This window comes from Talpa occidentalis, unplaced genomic scaffold (assembly GCF_014898055.3).
Source record: "Talpa occidentalis isolate TD23 unplaced genomic scaffold, MPIMG_talOcc4v2.1 talOcc4.9, whole genome shotgun sequence".
Classification (NCBI taxonomy): domain Eukaryota; kingdom Metazoa; phylum Chordata; class Mammalia; order Eulipotyphla; family Talpidae; genus Talpa; species Talpa occidentalis.
Genome location: NW_023605305.1, coordinates 37,482,231 through 37,508,811, shown reverse-complemented (window position 1 = coordinate 37,508,811; position 26,581 = coordinate 37,482,231). Strand labels below are relative to the sequence as shown.

The 26,581-nt window shown below is 40.1% G+C and overlaps 1 protein-coding gene and 1 long non-coding RNA gene across 8 annotated transcripts in view; one reads left to right on the top strand and one right to left on the bottom strand.

Annotated features, from left to right (window-relative positions):
* SLIT3 (slit guidance ligand 3) overlaps window positions 1–26,581 on the bottom strand; it is a 610,824-nt gene that overhangs the window by 527,043 nt on the left and 57,200 nt on the right. The gene's annotated exons all lie outside the window — the stretch shown is intronic.
* Window positions 4,252–14,358, top strand: LOC119237273 (uncharacterized). Of its 6 annotated transcripts, XR_008550221.1 has the most exons (5): window positions 4,252–4,289; window positions 9,099–9,282; window positions 10,817–10,978; window positions 13,366–13,532; window positions 13,984–14,358. It is a non-coding gene; the product is annotated as an uncharacterized LOC119237273 (long non-coding RNA). The 6 variants fall into 6 exon arrangements; XR_005123239.2 differs by lacking the exon at window positions 4,252–4,289 and having other exon boundaries at window positions 9,048–9,282; window positions 10,872–10,978; XR_008550222.1 differs by lacking the exon at window positions 4,252–4,289 and having other exon boundaries at window positions 9,048–9,282; window positions 13,412–13,532.

Here is a 26,581-nt window from a genome sequence, read left to right as displayed (position 1 = left end):
ACTTTTCCCACCTTCTCTACTTTAACAACTCCTATTCAGCCTTTTGATCTCAGCTGAGTCAGCCTCTCTTCAAGGATGTTGACTGGTCCTCCTCTCTGCTCCTAAGGTCATCTGAAGTTATTTTGCTATACTGTATTTTCCCCTTTACTTGCTTCTTTCATTAGAAGTAAGCACTGTAAGGAAAGGTCTCTGTAGATCAGGGTCAGCAAACATCTTCTGTAAAGAGTCAGACAGTAATTACTTTAGGCTTTGCAGGTCCTACACTGTCAGTCAAACTACTCAGTTCTGCTAATGTAGCATGAAAGCAGCCATAAACCATCTATAAATGAGTAGGTGTGGCTGTGTTCCAGTAAACTTTACCAAAAGAGAGGGTGGGCTGGATTAAGGCCCCAGGCTACAGTTTGCCCCACGTCCCACCTGATACATGCTTACAGTATCCCTGAGCCTAAAAGAGTACCTTGTATATTCCAGGGACTCAGTAAAGATTTCTTGACTAAAGAAGGAAGACTGAATGAGATATGAATAAATGAATCTCATATTTAAGAACTGTCTTTTCCTGACCCCTCATGTCTGCTTGGAAATAATAATAATAGCATTTAACTAAGTGCAACTCTTTTAAGTACTTCACAATATTTAATCCATTTTATCCTCAAAATGAATTCTGAACTGTTATCTTCAATTTACATAGGAGAAACCCTCAAAAAGGGCCTTTAAAGATAGGGCTTTGCCCTGCTCTTCACAGACCCTTCCTCCCTAGAGGCCCTCACATGGTACCTGCATCCAGCTACTTGGGTTGGCTTCTTCCTGCAGCATCTTGGTGGCGGGCCTGAACCCAGGCCCAGGTCAGACAACCATAATTCAGATTGCCTACCTACCTACACCTCTAATTCCCTTACCCTCAATCTTTGGGTCAGAAGCTGCTTGCCTTTTTTTTCAAGGGTTTATCTCTCTGCTCTGGGTCCCACTGAGCTTTTGAGATCCATTCTATCACTTTTTCCCCTCTCTCACATTTTTTTCTGCCTTGCAAAGAAGTTCTAATACCAGCATGTCATGTTTCAAAGGCTAAGGCACAATTGATTGTATCTAGAACTTAAAAAGTGTAAGAAAAATCCAAGAGATGAGAAATGCTCTGATAGAAGCAGTAGCAAGCCCAGCAGTCTTCCTACGGAGATTCGGCCAATTACTGAAAACACTTCCTTTGGCTGAAAGCTCACTATTGAATCAGACTCTGGGAAGAACACGCTGTAATGTTAAACCCCAAAGGGCAGCTCTCTGCTCTGAGGCCCTGATTTCATCTGTAATTCCTCGATGGTTATCTGAAGTATGTTCCCCATGAGGATTTAAGGGCTCCCAACAAAAGCAGTTCCCTCATTGAGAAGCTAGAGGCGGCACTTTCAGCCTGCCTTTGCCTTTTCCCCCCTTTTCCAGACACGGGTCTCTCTGCCTCTCTCACCCTGAACTCAGCAGTCTGGTGGCAGCTCACAGTGCTGACTGGAAACTGACTTAGGAGCCCAATGGGCATCTCCATGTTGGGATGGGAGTCTTGGGTATTAATTGCTCATTAGCCATCTGTGTGCTCTGTGCCTCAGTTAAAGGACTAAAGCAAGAGCATCGGTGGATACCTGGGAGTCCAGCTACTGACACACGTGGAAACCATCCAGGGAGACCTCAGGTTCAATCCGCAGCTTGGCCACATATTTATTTCTCACTAAAATAACATCTGGCTTTCATTTTTTGGTGACAACTCGTTTGGACAAGACCTTGAGTAGGTTAAAAAAAATTACTTTCCACCCTTCCCCCAGCCTTAGGGAACTAGATTTTGTTTAAGCTCTTATGTGAGCCAAGGGTACAAGGCAGCAATGGGTGTGGGGACCAGAAGCTGGGGTGTAAACAGGGAGCTATTTGTTTCTTCTTGTTTGAAGATGATGACTCCGAGGCATTTGCTCACTCCCCACGTGTATGTAGAGCAGAATTCTTGGGGAGAACATCTAACAAGTCATGTGTAGGTCTCAGGAGTCCACAGTTCAAGTACTTGGCAATCCTAGGGTCCCATGCCTGAGGCACTTGGGGCCCCAGTACAGGATGGCCGGATTTGGGAAGCATGTTTGAGTTGTGCAGTGTCTCAGGAGAACCTGACACATCACCACAAACACTATGTGGGTCCCACAAAAAGTTAGAGACCCTGGCCACTACAGTTTGGGATGCTTAGGGGCCTCCATTAAAATACAAATCCCATGAAGTCAGGGGGATTTGCTCTTTTGTTCTTTAGCGGCTCCTCAATATCTAGCGTGTGGTAGGCACTCACGGTGTTTGCTGAAATGAATGAAAAAATGAAACAGTGCACAGGCTCTACTGTGACTCCAGCCTACCTGTGGCCATATTCCTTTCACAGTACACCTGAAATATTTCCCACAATCCCAAGATGTTGGAGGTCACCAGTCTTATGGCAAAAAAGATCCCTTAAGACAAAAAGACAAGACTCTTACTGGAACCTCTGAAGCAGGAAGGAAATGAAGTTCCTACTTCCTGGTTCTCCTGCTAGGGCATTTCTGAAGGACAGAGTTGATCTTACTGTGAGGATTCACTGGAAAAAGCAATATTTGTGCTAGACTTTGAAGAGTGGGAAGGAGTTTGGCAGTGGAGAAGAGGTATGATATATTATAAACACTGATATAAAATAGCCCTTGATTATGGTCACAGAGTCAGGACAGAGTGCATCACACCTGAAGAATAGCAATGCTTCATTCTGGGTGCTACATGGGTGTTTGGAATGAAGGTCTTGGGAAGCACGCTGAGGAACCTGAATTTAATTCACATGCAATTTCAAGTAAGATTTAGTGTCCATCTACTATGTTTCAGTGCGATCTATGACCTCATCTGATTCTTGCAGCATCCCTGTGGGGTAGGTACAATAAGATCTCTACTTACTGATGAGAAAAAAATGAGGTCCATGTGGGTTATGTGAGTTCATTTGGTTTAAACTAACAGATAAAAGTTGCAAGGTTAACTGTAGCAATAATGTGATCATTGAAATCAAACTTTATTCAAGTGAGGATAAACCTGTCTTGCATCTCCAGCACCTAGCATGAAGGTGGAACATACTAGAGGCTTAATAGGTGGTTGGTGAATGAAAAAATAATTGAAAAAGTTTGATGGCGATGACTCCAGCTGTAGTGATGGGTAGGAAGGAGAGAGGCAATATTGAACCTGTGTTGGGAGTAAAAGTGTTGGGTTTACTCCTGGAGTAAACCCAAAATTCACTCTTTGTGTGACCTTTGACAAGTCTCTTGACCTTGTATACACTATCTGAAAAATGGCAACAGTAACAGTGCCTTTTCTAGACAGTGGCAAGAGCTTAATTAAGTAACAAACAGTTATCAAACAAGTAACAGCTCATGTTATTAAGAGATGACCAAGGTCTTGTCCCTTTTTAGAGGCTTTAGAAGGTGGAGGTGCCATGGATGGTATGCAGGTTAAGTCAATTTGGGATTTGAAAACCAAAGGAAAGCGGCAGCTAAGAGAGGAATCAGATTCCTGAAAAGATCTGAGCTCTGAGACTATGATCAGAGATGGGGTGTGAAGAAGTGGTTAGCGTATGAAATAAAGATCATAGTGACTTTCCTGGGGCCCCAAAACCAGGAACCCAGTTGAGACTTAGGAAATAGACATGTCCAGGGGTACAGAAGGACCCACTCTTGGATAAGGAGGATGGATCAAAGACTGAAGGAGAAGGGCTACCAGGCCTAGTCTTCTCAGAGCAGAGAAACTGCCTCATCATGTTTACCGTCAAAGTCCCACAGGGTCTAGCTTCTTACTTGCTGACAGCCACTTGTGACATCATTCTCCCCAAGTGTGAATGAGTCGATGACTGCCAGGCATGACACACTGAAGTAAGGTCAGCTGGCTTCCCATTTGGTGTCTTGTGACTCAAAGCATGGATGAGGGACCAGCAGCATCAGCATTGCTTGGGAGCTTGTGAGAAAGAACAGCTTCTCCAGCCAGGCCCCAGATGGACTGAACCCACCTCTGGCTGTCAGCCATGTCTTCAGGGGACTCATGAGTACCTTGTGAACATGAGAATCTGAGGGTTTAACACTCCACACAGACCCCTGCCTGGTACTACTTCTGTACTTACTGGATCTGTGGCCTTAGGTGAATGAGTTAACATCCCCAGTTATGGCGATGCCTCAGTTAGGCAGAGGTAGGTTAGCAGTCAAGCCAACTCATCGGGTGGTTTTGGGGCTTACCCAAGATTATTCATATGGAAGTGGTTAACAGAGCCTGTAATGGTAAGTGCCCAATTAATGCCAGCAGTGGTTGTAAAAAATCCAGTGCCCAAAACAGGAGGCAAAAATGACGGTCCTACTGACTGCCTTGTAGGTAACAAAATGTTTACACAGGCAGGAATTGGTAACATTAAGATGAAGCTACCAACAACCCAGCCACCCTACCCAGATGTGTTTATCCCTCCAAATGTTTGAGAGGCTCTGACCCTGCAGAGCACTTGAACCAGATCTGGCCCATCTTCTTGGACTTACAGTTCAAGACAGACAAGATTAGGCCCAGAGCCAACGTAAACATTGGAATGGGCCCTGAATCACTCTCCTGATTAGATCAGCAAACACACCAGGGCCATGTAGGACACATTTACCAAGGACAGAGGCAGATATGAATCAGGTCAACCTCAGGCCCTGCCCAGCAGAGGTTTGTGGCCAGAAGGAACAGAAAGAGCACTGGATTGGGCTCACCAACTTCTAGCAAAATCCGTGCCAGTGGCTGACAAGAGAGGCCAAATGAAGTTCCAGAAGAAGGGCAGCAATAACGCTGAACCTTTCTGAGTACTTAACCAGCAGTGTTCTGAGGCACTATAGGCTTTAACTAATTGTACCCTGTCAACAACCTGTAAGGTACAGACTAGTATTAATCTCACATTACAGACAGTGAAACTGAGGCTTGGAAACCTTGTTACTTGTCGCAACTCATCATACTGCTGGTAACTGGAATTTGGTTGAGTACCTCTCACATCATCTGTGACTGTAACTCTCATTCACAGCTCTCCTGCTGTCTGTCCATCTTGTCTGTCTAGAGCTATCTGTGCTGCACAGAGGAGAAAAGGGTGGGCTTGACAGGCAGGCAGCAAAGGGCCCAGCCTACCTTGGGAGGTATAGATTTCAGACCCTGCCTGAGGGAAGGCTTCTCATCTTATTCAGTCTCAGCTACAAGCAAGTGGTGACTCTGGAATGCCTATTCCAACCCTGAGAAACAGAAACACGAAATTCAAAGGATGAAATCAAATTAGCAGCTTATCATGACAAGTACCAAGACAGGCACATGGATATAGATGAGCATTCTTTGGTGGCTCCTCCTCTGTTGTTCTCAGAAGCCTTTTAAACCCTCAATTTGTCAATCAGCCTCTCCTTTCAGAGAGGCGATGTCTCTGTGTGTGCCGAGACCCATGCAGAGGCAAACATGGAGTCTATGATCTCCTGTCCTAGCCCTGAATTCTCGAGTACAGTCTCCTGGCTGCCTCCCTGAGATCCTGCTAGTACAGTCTCCTGGCTGCTCTTGCCCTGAGATCCTGCTGACTCATGTCTTTTCTCATTCAGCCCCTGCCTTGTCTTTGGAACCCCAACCCATGCTGCTCTGTCCACAGTGTCCTATGTGGCTGAGGGGCCCATTGAAATCAACCCATTTGCAAACAGGCCCTCTTCATTCCTGAACTTGCAGATGGTTCTTAGCCAAATGCAAGAGAAGTTTTAATAAGAAAGTTTTAAATCTAAATTCAAGTCTATAGAATATGAAACACCAAAAGTGAATAGTAATGTAAAGTATGGACTTTTGGGTGATTCTGGTGTGTCAGTGTTGGTTCACTGATTATAACAAATGTCCAACTCCAATGGCATATACTGAGAATGGGAGAAGCTTAGGGAGAGAGGAGAGAAGAAAGGGTATATGGGAAATCTAGCACCTTCCCCTCATTTTGCTGTGAACATAAAACTGCTTTTAAAACATTTTAATAAATTTTCAAAATCTAAAGAATAATTTTCAAATGGTTGAAAAAAAATCCTGGATTCTGGCTTAGGGAATTTTTTTCTTTTTCTTTTTTTTTGATTTTGGTTCTGAGACATTTTGGCTTCCTTGAAACCATACCAGATGAATAATAATCTTCTCTACCTATGGATACATCTCTGATATGGTATATGAGATCTTATGTACACACATAGAACATGTGCATAAGGTTATATATGAATAAGTACTGGAAGCATACAAAAGAGATAAGATAATGACTACATTTGGGGAGGGAAACTGAGAATCAAGTAAAGCAGGGACACTTACTTAAATGAGATTAACTTCTCATCCTTATGAGCTTTATACACTACCTGCTCTTTCAAATTCAACAGTAGTCAATAATAACAGCAACACCAAAATGTGGACTTAGTGAGAGAAATAAGGTTCTGGTCATATGCTCACCCCAAAGTGGTTCATCAAATCAGCTCCTCCCCCTTCTAAGTGCAGTGCACACCTGTCAACAAGGAGAAGCTGGGCCTCCCCGGTGGCGCAGCGGTTGAGCGCTGGGTTGCAAAGCTGCCGGCGACCTCTGCGGCGCCGGTTCGATCCCCGGCTGCTCCCCGGCCACCGGAGGAGGGTCCCACATGGCGTGCAGACCTCTCCTGCCGCCCGCTGCTCCCCTCAGCAGTGTACTTTGGTCCTTCTGCCTGCTCTGCTCCCCGCTCTGGCTCTGGTGAATTCTCTCACCCTCCTGCGCTTCTGACCCAATGCATGTATAAACAAAACAAACGAACAAACAAACAAATAAATAAAAACATGCCTCTATTAAAAAAAAAAAAAACAAAACAAGGAGAAGCTACACCCTTTAGGACAAACCCAATGCATCCACCTGGATCTCTCTGCCCCCAACTACTGCTCCACTTCTGATTCCTGACCCTGAACTTGGCTCCTACTGCCAACTGCCACTTTCTGTACTGGCCAACCTAGCTGGTTCTAGGGCCAAAGCAATTGCTGCAATATACCCTCAAGCTTTTCCTTAAACTGGGTGTGTTGTGCTGACTCCTGAGATCACAGTCAGTGGATCCCACCCTGGCCTCTTTGAGGGGTCAGGACTCCAGAATTCAACTTCTCTAAAAGGCTAAGGTGACTTTGTGTTAGTTCTTCGTAACCCTGTATAAGCAAACTTGCACTTTAAGTGTAAAAGTAAACCTAAGTTTCAGGGTTCAAAACCCTGGCTCACACAGGAGAAAATCTCATGATTACCTCACAGCAAATATGGCCCAGAAATGAGTGCTTCCCCTCTGGCTCTGGCTGTTCTGTTTATGCACCACTTCTTCCCATTCAACTGGCTGTCATTATGTGAGCGCTAATAAACTGGGCAGAATCATGGACACAATATATCACTGTTCAGTGCTGTCAGAATTGGAACATAAAGACCACTTAACTCAGAACAAAATCAGGGAACCCACAAATTAGTCACCGCAGAGATGCCAAGATGCTGTTAGTCTATTCATTGCGCTCAACAGTATTACACATCTGAATGGGTTTAAGGCTCCTTGGAGGGGCACGTGATGGGTTTATTCACCACTTCTCTCGCAGGGGATGGGCCACAACTAGCTGAACACATCAGGTCAGCAGCCTCCAGGCATGTTTTTCCCTCTGTCCCTCCTTTTCCATTGCCCACTTGTCATCAGCTCCTGGAGCTGTGCCCACTCTGTCCCCAGCACCCCCTTCCCAATGCTAATGCACAGAGTAGATGTGCAGTGATTAATGGGAACCGCCACATCTTCTCCTCACTCAGAGAGTCAAGGTTTCAGGGAGTAGTCTACACCTTAGTGTTCCTGCTGTGCGGACCATGGGGAGTACACAAGGATGTGTGTGAGAGCAATTTCATTAAAAGTCCATTATGGGTTGGCTGTGCGGTGAGCCGTGCAAGCTAATGACCAGGTATTGTCAAATACTCAAAGGCCCTAGGCTTACCTCCCTGAATAGTAAAGCCACTTGCTTCCTTGGGGACAACATGTGTTTAAGTACATCTAGGATAGTGGCTTTTGAGAGTCTAATCATTCAAGTAGTACCTTGTTATCATTTCTAGGAATCATTTCGATTATTATTTAACTAACATGCTTTTGTAAATTAACTCCCCCCCCTTTTTTATTTCACTTAAGTGCCTGCTTTATGCTCATTCTAAGCAAAACTACCCACAAGGCCACAACTTTGAAGAGCTATTTATCTAATATACATCACCCAAAAATCCATGAAAATGGAAATTAAAATGTTATGTCTGTCACACCTTGATGCACTTGGAAGGAAAATAATCATTCAGAAGTCAATAGACTCCATTGTGTCTTGAACTCTATTTTCCACCACTGCTAGCAAGGAATTTTGCACATGGTAAGTGCTCAATATCAATTTGCTGATTTGATTTGATCTCAGGTGCCATTTAGCCAAACTTTACTTGTCAGGATTATGATGAAGAGGGGGAAAAAAGATATTCTAGGATCTAAGCTAATTATTTCTCTGATGTCTAGGCTTTGAAACTTGGAAGCTATTGAAAAAACATCTTAGCCCTGAACTCCTTGGTTCAATGAGAAGGGTCTAAGGAAACTGACAAAGTTATGCTCTAACTTATTCTTAGCAAAACAAGAAAGCACTCAGGAGAAAAGAGCTTGCAAAATATGAAGCAGAATTTTGCTTTAAGTGTCCTCAGGAGGAAGAGTGCTTGCAGATCCAGATCATTCAAGTAGGTGTATACATGGCAATCCACCTGGGTAGACGTCAGTGCTTCGTCACAACCTCCTCCCCTTCCAGATACAAGCGTCGAGGGCCATGCTGGAATCCCCACAGCCCACCCTTGATCAAAGCCAGTTCTTAACCAAAATGGCCAAGGAATGGGATTTCACGCAACAAGGACACAAACAAAACCAAATGGGAAGGTCGGCTTCTCACCGGAGAAACTGGACTGTACATGGAAAATTCCATGACACAGTTCAAAGGGGCATTGTGACCTAATAAATTTAGCTGCATGGGTTATTAAAGGCAACTGTAAATTCAGCCTGAGGTTTTTTTTTACTCTGTTTTTCCCACAGCTGAAACACATGTTAAAGTGGAGAAAGTTCCCAGGGAAGCTCGGTGCCTGTTTTGATCGCATCTGACATGCCATGCGCCAGGATGAAGGATGCCTCTTTAAATGACTTGTTGCCAAAGCCACAACTCCAGAAACACTTGGAATTGCTGCCGAAGGCGTCAGAGTAGGGCTTCTTAGACCTCCAGGTAAAGAAAGACCAAGAGTAATTGAATCTGCAGCCAGCCAGAGCTGGGAACATTTCCTTTGTTGGCTAGTTGTAATACCCAATATCACTAGAGAAGCCCTGTTGGGGTGTGAATAATTCATGTGCTCTTCCTCAGAGGGGCTTAGCTAGGTAGGTGTCCTGCCAAGTCAAACAATGGGGATAGAGATGTGTCTTTAGGGATTACAGCAAATCTGACTCCTACCTGATAGATTTACCTCTGTTCAGCCCCTGCTCTGCAACCTGTGTGATTCTGGGTCAGAAAACAATGTGAAAAGGCAGAGCTTGGGATTCAGAATACATTGTATACATGCAGGAGAAGCACACACAGGCTCTCTTTTATTTCTTCTTGGGCTTTTTAAGAGAGACCTTTGGCAATTGAAAAAAAAAGATTTTGAAATTCCAAAACGATGTACAAAATGGGTCTTTGTCAAATAAATCAACCAAGAAAAATAAAACCAGCGAAGAGGTTTCCCTTTTACCAAGGGCTGACTCAGATCTGTTTCTGTAGCCATGGCGGCTTCTGTATCTTCCATGCAGTCTGCAGGGATGACTATCTGGGAGGTAAAGAAGGAGGCTGCAGAGATGCATCCTCCACATTGGGTGCTATCTTCACATTCTGTCTACAAAGTACAGAAATAAGCAGGTTTTTGACTTTGCAAGCAAATCTTATCATTGAGATCTTAAAAAGATACATAGAATCAAGATACATAGAATCAAGATACATAGAATCAAGATGGTCTGTTTTTGAGGTAAAGAGAGCTGCTTTCAAATCCTGCCTTCACTTCTCATAACAGGGAGACTTGGAGCAAATAATCTCACCTCTCTGGTGCTCAGTTCCCCTACTGATAAAATGGGAGGATAATAAGAAGGACCCTGTTAGTTTGCAGTAAGGATTAAACAAGGAAATACAAATGTGCTAAACACATGAGGATATCATTTAGATGGTGCTACATCAATTAGATGGTACAGGAGTTCTGTCACCTCCTCATCCCCGCATCCCTCCAACCCTTGTCTGCAGTTTCACTTTCTGAGGTTTCAGTTACTGGCAGTCAGCTGCCATCTGAAAATATTATTCACCATAAGATATTTAGAGAGAGAGGGTACTACATAGCTCTTATTACAGTACAGTGTTAACAACTGTTCTATTTTATTATTAGTTACTATTGTTAATTTCTTACTGTGCCTGACTTGCAAATTAAACTTTATCATAAGGCTTGTATGCAGAGAAAGGAAAAAAAAAAACAGTCTACATGGGGTTTGAGACTATCTGAGATTTCATTTCAAGCATCCACTGGGGGTCTTGGAACATATTCCCTGCAGATAAGGAGGGACTGCTTCATAGAGAAAATTACTATGATAGGCGATTTCCCAGCTTACTGACATACTATGATTACTCAATGGGGTTACCCATTTTCCCATGAAATACACACTCTAAAAAGTAATATAACACGAAAATGTATGCACTTTATTTTATGTAATTTGTACCTCAATAAAAAAAATTTTCTACTAAGAAGGACGTTGAAAGTAATATGCTACTGAACATTCAACAAATCAACTGCTACGTGTCAGGTCTCTGTCACAGTTCTGGGGAGAAGTGAAGGCAGTTCTAGAAGAGGTGATTCTCAAATGGGTCCCTCTCTGGGCTACGTGGGCCTGCCAAGTAACCACCATGACAGGTGAGTCTCAGAAGGAAGATGCTTGTCTTTCCCTCTGGGTTGGGCAGTGACCAGCCCTGCCTATATGAGGGGAGATGGAAGGAGAATGGTGTTGGGCACTCATAGGACCCTGGCGTCTGGCCACACCTCTTTCTGTGTTCAACATGTGTTTCCAAAGCACTGGAATCCCAGTGACATTGTTCATTCACACAACAGATGTTAGTGAACACAGTATGGTGTTAGGTGTCAACTGTGGTTTCTACCTCAGGAGACTTACAATCTAATGATGGAGACAAGTGTCAATCAGTGTGACAATGTGAATGAATGTACAAATATAGACTGAAATGAGCAAGGGGTCAGAGTCCTGTAAGAATGTTCAAGAGAGGGGCCTCCCTAATGGCGCAAAGAGTTAAGACGCAACCTATGAAACACTCTGCAGCCACTGCAGCACAAGTTTGATCCCTGGCCAGGGAGCAACACACATGGTGCAGCAGACCTCTCCTGACTCGCCCTCAGCAGTGTATTTCAGTCAGTCTGCCTGTTCTGTTCCCTATTCTGTCTCTGGTGAATCCTCTCGCCACCCATACCTCTGGCCTATACCCCAGCTCTTGTATGTATAAATAAATAAATCTTTAAAAAAAAAAAAAGAATTTCAAGAGAGGAATTTAACAGCCTGCAGGGGCATGGAAGTTTTATCTGAGGAAGTGACCCCGGTGGCTAAGAGCTGAAGGATGAATGGCAGCTACTAGGTGAACAGGAGAATGGGAAAGCTCAGAAAAGGTAGCTGGAGAGGGAGGCAGGGGTCAGGCCATAAAAAGCTCTGAGGACCGTGGCAAGGAACTGAAGTTGAATTTTAAGAGCCAAGGGAAGTCATGGGAAGATTTTTATACACAGTGTAGTTCGGTTTGGAGTGTGGAGAACAGTTTCCCTGGGGCCAGAGTGCAAGCAGTTAAGAAAAGAGGTCTGTGGACCTTCAAGCAAGAGATGATGATGGCATGGAGCTCAGTGGCAGTGGGGATAGAGACAGGAGAGAAACCAGCAGTCTCCCCATTCTGCTCATGGTTCCCCACTTGCCTCCAGATGCTGCCACCCCTGAGATATAGTGAAGTTGATGTAGAATCCCCATTCTCAAATCTGCCAGCCATTCCCAGCTGGGCAATGGGAGGTCAGCAGAACAGAGATACATAAACCTGAGGTGGGAGGACCAGAGCACAAATCTTAATGAATGGACCTCTGGGCTGGGAGGCTCTCCCACCTAGATTTGCTTTTAGGAGGCAAGTGGAATCCTCCCCAGACCCTGTCTTCTCACCACCCTTTCCTTACTCCTAGGATGCAAAATGAAGTATTTTTACAGCCACTCTACTCTGGTCAGTCCCTCAGAAAACCCAAGTCCTATAGAGACCTGGAACACTTGCGATGGTCCAAGCTTTGGTCCCAGGTGCCAGTTCCTGCCTCATGGGACTGAGTGTCTTACTGTGATTCACCTGAGAGCCCCTGTCCTTGTCTGTAGAATGTGGATGATTATTTCTGTCTTGCGGGGTCGCCCAGAAAATGTGATCAGACCATCTGTAAAGCACCAAGCACTATGCCAGACAGAGTGGCAGTTTGATAAATATTTGTGTTATTCATTGTTCTAAGGGTGAAGCTTAGACACAGATTGAAAAAAAAAACAAAAACAAAAACAAAAACCCAAAACACTAGCCTGGGAGGAGGTAGAGAAAAGGAAACCTACACTGTTAGCAGGAATGGAAATTGGTGCAGCTACTATGGAAAACAGCATATAGGTTCCTCAAAAAGTTAAAAATAAAATCTCGATATGATCCAGTAATCCCACTTCAAAGTATTTACCCAAAGAATAGAAAACACTAATTCAAAAAGATATATGTTCATCACAGCACTATTTACAATAGCCAAGATGGAAACAGCCCAAGAGCCTGAGAAAGGTGAATGTATTAAGATGAGGTATGTATACACACACACACACACACACACACACACACACACACACACACAGGAGTACTATTCAGTCATAAAAAAGATGAAACCTTACCCTTTTTGACAACATGGATAAGTTAGGAGAAAGACAAATTCCATATGATTTTACTCATTTGTGAGCTATAAAGACAAAAAGCAACCACACAAACAACTTCTTAGACTCTGACAACAGGATAGTGGTTACCAGGAGCGGGGAAGAAAGGAGGAGGGGATGGGTAGAGGCAGTAGATGGGGAATGGACATTTATGGTGAGCATGGGGTGATGTACAGTTGGTGAGATGAGAAACTGTACATCTAAAATCTATGAAATGTTATAAACTAATGTTCTCTCAATGGAAAGAAAAAGTAAAAGAACAAAACAAACACTGGTCTGTTATTCTTAGCCCCTTTTCTCACCCTGTCACAAACTGCAGAGGTGGTCTTTGGATACTCAAAGACTCAGCTGAGATTCATCTTCAGTTTGTTCTAAGATCCAAGCCCTAATTCTCTCCAACATCTGACAGCATGGGTGCTTGAAGGTGCATTGCAACATGGTGAGCCAGGAGCTGCCTCCATGAGACATAAAACTGCAGGAGCGACAGTAAGTTTATCTGGACTCCCCAAGTTCTCTGCATTCTTCAGTCCTGTCACTGCAGTTCCCACCCTAAAGGGAGTGGGGACCAGCCTGGGAAATGGTGCATCCCAGACAATTAGAGGTCAATTAGGAGGCATGGAGGCCACCAAGGAGAAAGGGTGTTGTTGTGGCTAGTGCCTGGGGTGGCCTCGCTGGGTGGGCACTGGCTTATATAGGACGCGCATTCTTGAGCATTCACAGGTCCATCCTCACATCTACCCTTGCTTCCCTCTGGGAAGAGATTTTGTATACTAAACCATGTCTTTTAAGTTTGGTCCTCACAATGATGATGTGATTAACAGTTAATACCTATTAAGCACTTTGTTCTGTGTCAGGTTCCTTACTAGACACAAAACATGCATTATTTCATTTAAACCTCTCAATAACTCTGGGTATTTCTACTACCCCTCTTTTACAGATGAGAGACGGAAGGCACTTGCCTAAGGTGGCATAGCTGGCTGGAAAAGAACCTTCCCAGGAAGTTGGCCTGGGGACACAGCCTGTGTTCACAATCACTCACCTAATCTCCAATGAAAATCAGCTATTTAGAGCTACAATTTCAGTAGCATTCTACAGTCTTCTACAAAGGGCTGCAGCTTCAACTTTATCTTAATTGATTCTATAGAAACAATGTCATAATTGGTGCCCAGGTTCCCAACGGAGGGCCTGATGGCATACTTTCCTAGAAATGACCGCAATTGCCCTACCTAATCAATTATAAATGGTTTATTTGTACACTGTATAGTAGAAAGCCCTCCAGTGTGTACAGATATCAAATAAATAAAGCAGTACAGGAACCAATCACATATATTTCATTACATGTTATTTATTTAGGTGCTCCTGGGAGGAGAGCCCAGCAGTGCTGAAGGGAAGCTGTGGGACTTTGAGCAAACAGCTGGAAGAATCTTAAGGGGAGGGTCTGAGACCAAGAGCCAGAAATAGTCCCTGAGAAAGGGGTTTTCCCTATTTAAGAGAGAAGTCCTAGATGACAGATGCAGGGGGATACACTCTGGAAACATGGAGGCTGTTGAGAGTGGAATTACTGGGTGACAGGGAGTCGGGCTGCCAAGTAATGACCTGGGCGCAGTCATAGGCCCCTCAAGCCATCACTGGGAAAGGCAGAGGTGGCCTGGGACCTTCCTTCCTCAATACACTTATTTAGCATATCAGTTCCCCTGTAGCACTTAGATCTCCAAGATGAACTGCTTAACAACACATAATTAATGTGTGCTTGTTTGGTGCTGTTTGGTCTCTAGGCCCCTAAAAACAAAGTAATATGCTCAAAACATATCTTTAAAAAGAAAAGAAAAGAAAATGAAAGCATTCTGGAAAGTCCTTCTTCATTTTATGGCAGTAAAGCTCCTAGGGATCTTACCAGTTAGCACCTTAATTACAGAAATTCTCATTTGTATTACATGATTTATTTTAAACCTTGTCTTTCCAAGAGCAAAATCCAGGTTTTGAAGCACCTCTCAAAACAATTTATTCTTCTGTACTGACTAACTGCTTTGGCCGACAATTGTGAATTTATAGTACATTATGCCAAGGCAAAACACTCTAATAACTTAATCAAACATTTAAAATCCAGCTCACAGCCATATAATATACAGAAGCTGTTTTCTCAGCTCTCTCGTTAAAGGTCAATTACCATTTTTATTCCAAACCTCCACATCTTGGAGAAACCACACACACACACACACACACACACACACACACATACACACACACAGCAGAGCAGAAAGAGGGAGAAGGGGAGAGAGAGAGAGAGAGAGAGAGAGAAGAGAGAGAGAGAGAGAGAGAGAGAGAGAGAGAGAGAGAGAAAGAGAGAGAGAGAAGCTTTTTGAGATTCAAAATTTAGCTGGCATATTCCCAGGCTTAGAGCAATTTTCCTTGAATTACTTTGAAATGGGAAAATTGATCCTTCAGATTTTTTTTTTAAAATTCTAGCAAAGCAATATGGCACAGAGAAAGACCATGAAACAAATGAATCTACAGTATTGTTTCTTTTGATACTCAAGGCATTTGGGGGATGAACCAGGAATAACTCTAAACTGGTTATGTGGCTGTGCACCCACAAGCACAGTAATACAGAAATAATAATGATAATTTGCATTGTTTTTGTATGTTAGCCTTTTTAGAGCACTTCAGCAGATGCCTACTTCCGACAATGTCCTCACTCCTACCAGACAGAAAATACTATTACGACTGTTTTTCAGATGAGAAAAACATGCTTCGACAACTTTTGATGGGAGAACAAGAGCAGGAAAGCCATTTGGTAGAGATATCTGGATTGGGGCATGTGACTTGTGAGGGAACAGAGTCAAAAACTAAAAAGTCATTTCGTTTACTTGGTCAAATACATTGCTCTCTTTACTTATCCATCACTCTTGGTGTTGGTGATGATGAAGAAGAGGAAGAGGAAGAGGAGAGTCTGGGAGTATGGTTAAATATACTGAGCGGTGCCCATCCCTGTGTCAAGCACTTCACGAGGGCAATCTCTTGCATGCTCCCTGGAGTGGGTTATGTGCTTTACCTCATAAGTAAACCAAAGTACAGGCTCTCAGCAAAAATTAGAAGACAGAAAGAAAGTGAAACTGTGCTTCCACATGACCAGGGATTAGAGACATGAATTTGCTCCCCCTCAACTGCTCAGGCCTCGGCTTTGCTCGTGGGGAGTATTTTTTTAAAGATTTATTTATTTATACAAGAACTGGGGTACAGGCCAGAGGCGCAGGAGGGTGAAAGGATTCACCAGAGACAGAGTGGGCAACAGAACAGGCAGATTGACTGAAATACACTGCTGAGGGGAGCAGCGGGCAAGACAGGAGACATCTGCTGCGCCATGTGGTTATCTCCCTGGCCAGCCAGGAATCGAACCCGCACCACAGAGCCTGTGGACAGCTTCACAGTGCTGTGCTCAACCTGTTGCACCAATGGGGAGGCGCTGCTCATGGAGAGTATTTTGTTGAGGATTCCCTTGACCAATAATACTTTTAAGTATAAAATGGTTCCTACATATTTTGTTTATGGGTACTAGAATCATTCATGATTTTGAATATCTTCCATTTTTATCTTTCACGCCAACCTTAGAAACAAGCCTCTGTATAAAAGGCAAATCCACTCATCACTTTTTCTCCCCACTTTAAAGATGGTACATAGAGCTATTAGGAAACTTGCCAAGATCTCATGGCTGGAAAGTGAAATTTACTTAGGTTCAAATCTAGGTCTGTCCTAACTTTAGAGTCCATGTTCCTTATTTTTCCTTTTTTAGTGTCTTATTAATGTAATTAATGAGAATTAGTGATAGTTAACAAGTAACACCAAACATAGAATCATTAGTGGGCATATTGCTACTGGTCTAGTCTATCTTTTGAAAGAATTTCAACTACTTCTCATATTAGTACCTACTATGATATAATTTAAAATATCAGGGCTTCTTGAATAAATTAACTAAATATTAAATGTTTTATTCCTTAGTTAATAAAATAGATTCTTCAATTACTTACAGATTCCCAAGATAAAGTTAATACATATATGTGAAATCAAAGAAAAATGACAGAATCTATAAATAGAGTGCATGTTCTTAATCTCCAAATTATTAGGCTAAGTATCTACCATGCACCCGCTCTAACTAAATTAAATGATCAAAGTACCTTTGGAAATTCTATAGTGGTCCTTGCTATTCTTGCCTCCATACTGAATAACCCCAGAATGATCATTCTTTGCCAAACTGGTGACCATGGTTTGTATATCTATGTGGTCTTCAAGACTCAGTTCAAGTGATGCCTCCTCCATACAGCCCTCTCTAACCTCACCATTAGAGGCCATAATTTTCTCTGTACTCAGAATCCCAAGTTCAATATCTACTCTTTTGAAAGGTTTGTGTCCATACTAGCTAAGTAGCAAAAGGGCAAAACTTCCACATTGTCTTCTCAAAAACTCTAGTACAAACATAATACCTAGTACATAGCAGATATCCATTAAATGCTTGTTACATTGAACTACCTAATACACAAGACAGAAAATATTACTGCAGTGACCCTCTGGAAGTGGATAGGCTGTAATAGGGTAGGATGGGAGAAGAAGTTGCTAGAAAGATGTCTGAAATGCCTGTTCTAGAGGTTCCCTCAGGGACATGTTATCAATCTTTTGTTGTTGTTGTTTTTTTATCAGTCTTGCTACAGATAAAATTAAGCATTTACTATGAGCCAGACACTATCTTAAATTCTATGCATATTTGCCATTTACTTTCCCCCAAACCTGTAAGGTAGGTAAGTGCTTTATAAATGAGATGACTGAGGCCCAGAGAGGTTCATTCATTTGTCCTAGGTCAAACAGCAAATAAGTGTAGGACTGATTTGACTCGATAGTCCTTTTGGTTCTCCTATACTTTCTTCCTACTCATCTGCTTAAGTTCCTGCCATCACTAGGCCCATATTCCTAGTTTTGTTTTGAGGGAGCAGACCCATGCTCCAACAAATGACAATTTGAAGATTTAGACCTAAGTCTTCCAATGACCATCTAAGTCCAACAACCATCCGCCTAAATTCTTTTAATGCAATCACAGCAGAAGGACGTTGGTGGGAGGGGCTCATAAAGGATTGGCTTGTGACCAAAGGCCTACAGTCCTGTCTGAGTCTTCAGATGGCCTTGAATATCTTCTCTAGCTTTTATTTTTCTCATATATTCCTAGTTTCATGGCTTCCCTCAGTCTGTCTTGAAGTTCTTAAACCAATGGAGAAAATATTCCAAGAAAGAAGCCATGTTTTGTTTTTATTTTAAATTAGAAATAATAATATAAACCAATTGAAAAATCTGTCAACAGTGGTGTTTCAGTGTTGGCAGCTTATACCCACACAGACAGTTTTTTTTTTTTTTTTTTTTTTTTCAGGGACTTACAGTAATTTTAAGTGTAGACACCGCAGGCGATAAATTTCACAAAGAAAACCCTGTCCATAATTCTGAGTTAATAACAATGATCCGCCTTTGATGTTGATACAAATGAGGCTGAATGAAGAAAAAGCCACATTCATGGGCTGTTTGAGGGTCTGGCCTCTAAATGATCAACTCAAGGAACATAACACATGTTAGTGCTGGCAGGACAATCAGGGTTTTATCTACCAGAAACGAAATGACTTTTGCAAGTAAATATATATATATATATATATATATATATATATATATATATATATATATATATTTCTTTCCCATCTAATTAAAGAGTAAATGTGCACTCTGGGTTGCAGCTGAGGACACAGCCTCATGTTCTCTTTTGTGGAAAACTGAGCTAAAACCAAGGCAACTCAAATCCTTAAACATGGCATGCTGCATTAAAATTTCATGGAAGTAAAATTCCTCTTTAGCCTGTTTCCTGATCTGAAATTAGGGAAACTGGGTGATATATTACCTCCATCTTTTTCAAGTTCCTGAAGATTATGTTTTCTAGCACCTGAGTTCAGGATAGTCCTGGATTCAAAAGTGAGCCTGGCAGTGACTTCAACTTACTAAGTTTCAGTGTTTTGCTTTGTGACCAGGACATGATCATTTTTTTTAAAGATTTTATTTATTTATTTTTGTGAAGAAAAACTGGGGTGGAGGCCAGAAGAACTGGGGTATAGGTACGGGGGGTGAGAGGATTCACCAGAGACAGAGTGGGAAGCAGAACAGGCAGATTTATTGAAATAGACTGCTAAGGGGAGCAATGGGATAGACAGGAGAGGTCAGCTGTGCCATGTGGGTTAGCTCCCTTGCGGGGGATTACACTCAGGCCACTGCAGTGATAGCACTAAGACTTAACCCCTAAGCCCCCAGGGAGGCCCAGTATATGATACTTTTTAAAAGTACATTAAATTTTTTGGGTCCCCAGTGGCACAGCGGGTTGAGTGCAGTACTGTGAAGTTGTCCATAGCCTCTGCAGCGCATGTGCAATTCCTGGCCAGCCAGGGAGATTCCCACATGGTGTGGGAGACCTCTCCTGTCGTGCCCACTGTTCCCCTCAGCAGTGCTTTAGGTCCCTCTGCCTGTTATGCTCCCCACTCTGTCTCTGGTGAATCCTCTCACCCTCCTGTGCCTCTGGCCTATACCCCAGCTATTGTATAAATAAAAAATAAATCTTTAAAAAAAAGTACATTAAATTTTTTAATTAAAAATATTCAACTACAAAAGAAGAAATATATTTTGAGGATTCAAATGTCCAACATTTAGATACATGTCTTCATTTTTCATGTTTTTTTTTTTTAACTGAACAACTTTGAGGAACATTATAAACATCAGGATACTTGATCCCTGAATACCTCAGCATCCATCTCAACAAATTAAGGAGATTCTCTTACATAATGAAAGTATCATTATCACACATAGCAAAATGAATGAAATTGCCATAAGATTACCTGATACCCAGTCCACTTTCAGATTCATGCATTTGTTTCAAAATTTTATATATTCATTTCTTCAAACGAGGCTTCAATTAAGAGTCATGCACTGGATTTGACAGCTGTATCAGTTTCCAATGTCTTTAAAAATAACACTTGTAATTATAAACTAGAACATGTGTACAGAAAAATATGCAAACTCTAAAATGTATGGGTTAAAGCATTTCACCCAGTGAACAAATTCACAAAATCTCTACCCAAATCTAGAAACACATACAATATACCCCAGAAGCTCCTTAATGCACCCTCTATTTACAGTCCTACATGGTAAACACTACCCTGACTTTGAATAGCATAGATTAGGTCTGCTGTTTTGAAGATGATATAAATGGTGTCAGGTACTATGTTTGATTTTTATGACTTACTCTGTTCCTGAGATTTATCATGTTGTTACATGTAGCAGTAGCTTTGTTTTTGCTGTTTTCATTCCATCAGTCTAATTCCTCCATATCCATATGAGTATATCAGATTCTATTTTCTTCTCAAGTTGATGGGCATTTGATTAGTTTCCAGTTTGGGGTTAGTACAAATAATGCTGCTATGAACATGCTTGTGTATGTCACACAGGGTGTTCCTTCAGGAGTGAAACTGCTTTGTCAGGGGAATATGTATTTCAGCTGTATTTGACACTGCCAGAGACTTTTCCAGAGTAACTGTATCAATTAGACCCACAGCAGTACATGATATCATCATCAACACAAGTACTGGGCCTCCCCTGGTGGCGCAGCGGTTGAGCACTGGGTTGCGAGGCTTCCCGTAGCCTCTGCAGCGCCGGTTTGATCCCCGGCCACAGGCGAGGGTCCCACAAAAAAACAAAACAAAACAAAAAAACACAAGTACTAACCATTCTGATGGATGTGATATGCATGAATTGTGGTTTCATCTTATATTTTGCTGAGGACAAATGCCACATGTATCATCTCTTCATATGATCATTGGCCATTTTGATAACCTCTTTTGTGAAATGCCTATTCAAACTCATAACCATTTTTCTCTTTTACTACTGATTCATAAGAGTTTTTAATATATTCTCAGTCTAAGTCCTCTGTCAGTTACATGCACTACCAATATCTCACCATTCTGAGACATGAATTTTCATTTATTGAATAATGTACTTATATAAACATAAATTATTTATTTTAATGTAGTCCAAGTTATCTACTTTTCCCTTAAAAGTTTAGTACCTTCTGTTCTGCTTAAAAAATATCAACTAGTCAAAATTCATGAAGATATTCTATGCTACTTTCTTAAAGTATTACTAATTTAACTTTCCCATGAAAATCTACAATTCACTTAAAACTTTGTGAATGGTATAAGGAAGGGACAAGACAATTTATTTTCCATATGGATAGCCAATTACTCTGTCACAATTTATTAAACATAATAAATCCATTCCAAGTTGCTTCATAGAAGTGTCATCTTTGTTTCAAGTCCAGGATGCTATATATGCATTCAGGATTATTTGGATTCCTGTTGGCCATTTGCACTTCCATAGAAAATTTGGAATATCTAAAACAATGTATTAGCATTTTAATTAGGATTGCACTGAATTCATATATCAATTTGTTCAGTATCGAAGTCTTTGAGACACTGAGTTTTCCAATCATGAACTTTATGAATGTCTCTATAGAGCTGAGTCTTCTTTATTTCTCCTGGTAAGGTTTGTTGTATTCTGTGTTAAGGTCTTGTATATCTTTCATTAGATTTATTCCTAGGCAGTTGGTATTATTTTTTGTGCTACTGTTAACATCATTTTTAAAATTCTCCTAACTTTTTGTTGCTGGTATATATTATATTGATTTCTTGTTATACTGATATTGTGTCCAGTGACATGAAGAATCCACTTAGGAATCTTGACAGTTTATCTATAGATCATTTTGTGTTTTCTCTGTATTCAATCATGCAATCTCATATAATGATATTTTCTTCTATTCAATACTTAGACCTATTCATTACCTCTCCCTTTTTCCCTCTCTCCCCCCCCCCTTTTTTTCTTCTTCTTTCCCTCTAATCATTGCCAGGATCAGGATTTCCAATGTAATGTTAACTAGGAATTATGATGATCCCTGTCTCTTGGGAGGGCCATTTTCAATATTTCATCTTTAACAATGATGTTTGTTTTAGATTTTTTGTAAAGAAGTTCCATTCTATTCTTAACATTTAACATGCTTTCAAATCATGAATTAGTCTTAATTTACTAAATACCTTCCTCTGCATCTGTGGAGATGAAATGACTTTTCTCTTTTACTCTGCTAATGTGATGAATATATTGTTATTCTTGAAATAATGGCTTATTTCTTGTTCATGACATAGCAGGGGCCCAAAATTCTTTCATTTTGGGTTTCTACATACTTTTAGTTTTTAAAGTACTATCAATTTAGCCAGCATAAGAAGAGAGAGCAAGCATGGAGGACCATGGAGATCACATCACTGCCACATGGAATTCCAAAATTCAGTCACAGAGAGTTATGGAAGTGTAGATTCTATCTGTCTTTATGCCAATGTCGCTCCAGGCTATTGGTTGTATGAAATTTGTTCTCTGGTAGACTCCTAAGGAAGGACTCATTGAGAACAATGATGTCTGAGTTTTGAAACGCTCACAATAGCCTGTAGTCATATTTAATGAAATCTCTGGTTCACAGTTTATTTCCTTAAAATGTTATTCAGTTGCATTCTGGCTTTGGTGTCAAAAGTATGCTAGAAATATGATTTTCTTTTCCTTGTAAGTATTCAATAAACTGAAGGTTTAAAGATTTGCTCCCTTTAAAATACAATAGTACTATTAGAATATGTTTTAATTTTGAACTTTCAGGGTTCAAAATTCTGTCTTTTTTTTTTCATAGTTAGGTGCCCATCTAGGATGCCCAAGTTCAATTGATCAACTTTTTTCTCTTATGGGTCATAGTTTTGGTGTTATTTCAAAAAATTCAATCCCAAGCCCAACATCATGCAGACTTTTTTCTCTTTATACTTCCAAAATTTCATAATTTTATATTTGAAAATGAGGTCCATTTTTAATTAAATTAGGTAGAAAATATAAGGTTTGTGTCTACATTCATCTTTATATGTATTAATATCTAAATGTTCCAGCACCATCTGTTGAAAAGACTATTCTTTCAGCATTGAATTGTCCTTGCATCTTTGTTAGAAATCAGTTGACTGTCCTTGAACTAGTCTATTTTTAGACCGTCTATTCTGTAACATTAATTTATACATCTATTATTTTACCAATACTTTGCTGTATTGATTACTATAGCTTTATAGTAAATATCAAAATTGATTAGTGTAATTCTTCTAAGTTTGTTCTTCAGTATTATACTTGCTGTGTATATTTTGAAATGACTTTTTTTTCTAAATTGTTTGAGTTATTCACTGCCCTTTCAAAGTCTACTTTTTCTTTAATCATCTAATTTCTGAGTTTTTAAAATTCAGAAGTATGTTTTTCATTTATAGTTTATAAGATCTTAAATTTATATAGGTAGTTTTGAACTATTCTATAATGATTTTCAACTGTTTTGTGACTACCTCTTTGTTACATATTTTCATTGTTCTAGGGAGGATACTATGCTTCTTATTCTTTTATTATTTTCATTATTAAGAACAACACCGTATGAGCTTCAATCAGTATCCTTTTTGGTTATTTCTTAAATGAAAGAAATTTCATGCAGTTTTATGGGACTGGAGTAGGACATGATAGTTTTTTGAGCTTCAAGAGTCTGAAGCTCACTCTTGGCTTATTTCAAACTAATGAATTCTATTTTCTAAGACTTGACTCTTTGGGTGATTTCTAACATCTTCATCAAGTTCTCATTTCACTTCTACTTTGTACCTGTTCTGATCAACTACACTCAGAAATTATTTTTTTTTTCATCACCACGAGACCTTTGTTTGAAAATGAAAACTATTTTTGTTAAATTTAAGCATTCATAGAACTTAGAAAATGCCAAGTACTACCAATCATTATCACAGCATGGTTCCTTTATATATACTATGAATTGGATTTAATTGAAAGTCCTTCCATTTCTGGCAGATTTTCCAAGATTTATCATTTTGCTCCAATGATTACTTATTGGAAACTTAAGCAATTTCCTGTTCTTAGGGCCAGAAGAATTTCAGTTGCTTTCCCTCTGCTTTCTTCCACACATATGAGATAACACAACAGTGTTATAACTCTCAGTTGTTGTCCCCCACCTGCTTATGGGTGGCAGTGATGGGGAAATTCATGGGATACTGTGTCAACTAATTTTATTGTAAATGTTGTTTGTATGTCTTTAGTTTTGCTATCATAGTTGTTCAGCATGCTTTTATTTGGGATGGAAGATTTTCAATTATTAAACCAACCTTGCCTTCCTCAAGTAAGCTAAAATGTTGTAATATATCCTTTTCATGTGTTATCAAATTCATTTTGCTAAGAATTTGTATAATCTTTAATGAAAAAAAGTTGGTTTATTTTTTTCTTGAAATATCCTTAGTGGGTGTTGCTATAAATGTTGTGATGTTCAAATGACAAATGTCCACATTTTTATAGAATGCATTTATGTTAAAAATAATGATATTAAATTTATTCCTTAAAACTTTGGTAAAATTCACTGGTGAAGCCATCTGAAGCTAGATGTTCCTGATAGGATGTTTCAGTTAAATATTAAACTTCTTTAATAGATAGAGGACTATATACAATATCCTTATGTTTTGGTTTTCTATTTTGCTTGACCTTTAAAATCAATGAATGAAGGTGCTTAAAATATACTCTTATTATCATCTCAATCTTTGTGAAGTTCAGCATTGTGCCCCATTTTTTATCCTTCACAGTGGTAATTCGGTCTTCTTCCTTTTGTTTTCTGATTAGTCAATGTTGCCAGTTTTTATAATTGTATTGATGATTTCAAGGAAAAAATAAAAAAGTTCACTTTTTAGCATTTGCTATTATATAACTTTCAATTCCATACACTTCTGCTCCTAATTATTTCCTTTCTTCTACTTTAGTGTTTCCTCTTTAATTCCTTAAGATGGATGCTTTTTTGGGCATCAAGAAGATGTGGTATATATACACAATGGAATATTACTCAGCAATCAAAAAGATAAACTCATGCCATTTACAGCAACATGGATGGAGCTGGAAGGGATTATGCTTAGTGAAATAGGCCAGAAAGAGAAAGAAAAACATTGGATGGTTTCACTTACAGGAGGAATGTAGAGGAACAAAATAAGGGATCAGGAAAAAAAGTAATTATAATAAATTAAAAATCAAAATTAACGGGCAACTATATATGAGATATTCTGCAGGGAGGAGGAGGGGGAAAGATCAAAACAGGGGTGGGAATAGCACAAGGGACTATGTTGATGGTACACGGGTGAATTGGTGGTGGGGATTTCACAGGGATTACACCTGAGAGGATAAAGCATACACTGTACAAAAATGAAGAATGTAAAATACACAGTCAGTCACTCACTCACTCACACACACACACACACACACACACACACACAAAGATGGATGCTTTAATCATGATTTTAGTTTTACTTGAAAAATGAAGACTATGCATAATACATAATAAGTTGAATAACATAGCTTAAAGGCTATACACTTTCCTTTGATTATGGCTTTAGCTGCAATCCATACATATATTATGATATATTTCCATCAGAAAATTTAGTTTTCATTCATAAAACCTTTCCAATTTCCTCTGATATAAGCTTTAACTCAGAAGTAATTTAGAAATATGTTAGTCAATTTCCAAAAATTTTGAAATTTCCTACTTGCTGTTTTCTTACTGACTTTTTGTATATTTTTGCTGTGATCAGAGAAAATACTCCATATGATTTCAATTCTTTATATTTGTTGAGATTGCTTTCTAGAGCATTATCTTATAAAAGTTCCATATGTACTTGAAAGGGATATGTATTCTACAGTGTTCTCTGCATAACAATTTGATCAAGTTTGCAAACTTTGTCATTAAAATAGTCTATATGATTTCTAATAATTGCATCTGCCTTTTTCTATTAGCTTCAAGAGTAATATCTCAGCTGATTATCAACTTGTCTATCCTTTTAGTTCTGTCAATATTTAATGTATTTTCAGACTATGTTTTTAGATACATACATAGATTTGCTGTGCATTCTTGGTTTACTCCTTTGTAATTATGAGGTAGTTCTCTGTTTCCATTTTTTTTTTTTTTTTGCAGAGAAAAAAATATTTATTTAGAACTATTTATCTGTCTTTTTTTTAAATTTAATTTTATTTATTTATATTTTTTAATATTAAATTTTATTTTTATATTCCCCCATACAATTGCAAACGCCCCATTCTGACCCCAATCCTTCCCCTCCCGCCCCCCACCCCCAAAAAGTGTCTCTGGTTCATAGTTTTTTGTTGATTTTGATTTTCACTTTCTTATATTCATTTTCCTGGTCCCTTATTTAAGTTTTCTAGATTCCTGCTATGAGTGAGACCATCCGGTATTTTTCTTTTTCTTTTTGGCTTATTTCGCTGAGCATGATCCCTTCCAGCGCCATCCATGTTGCTGCAAATTGCATGTGTTTATCTTTTTTGAATGCTGAGTAATATTCCATGGTATATATGTACAA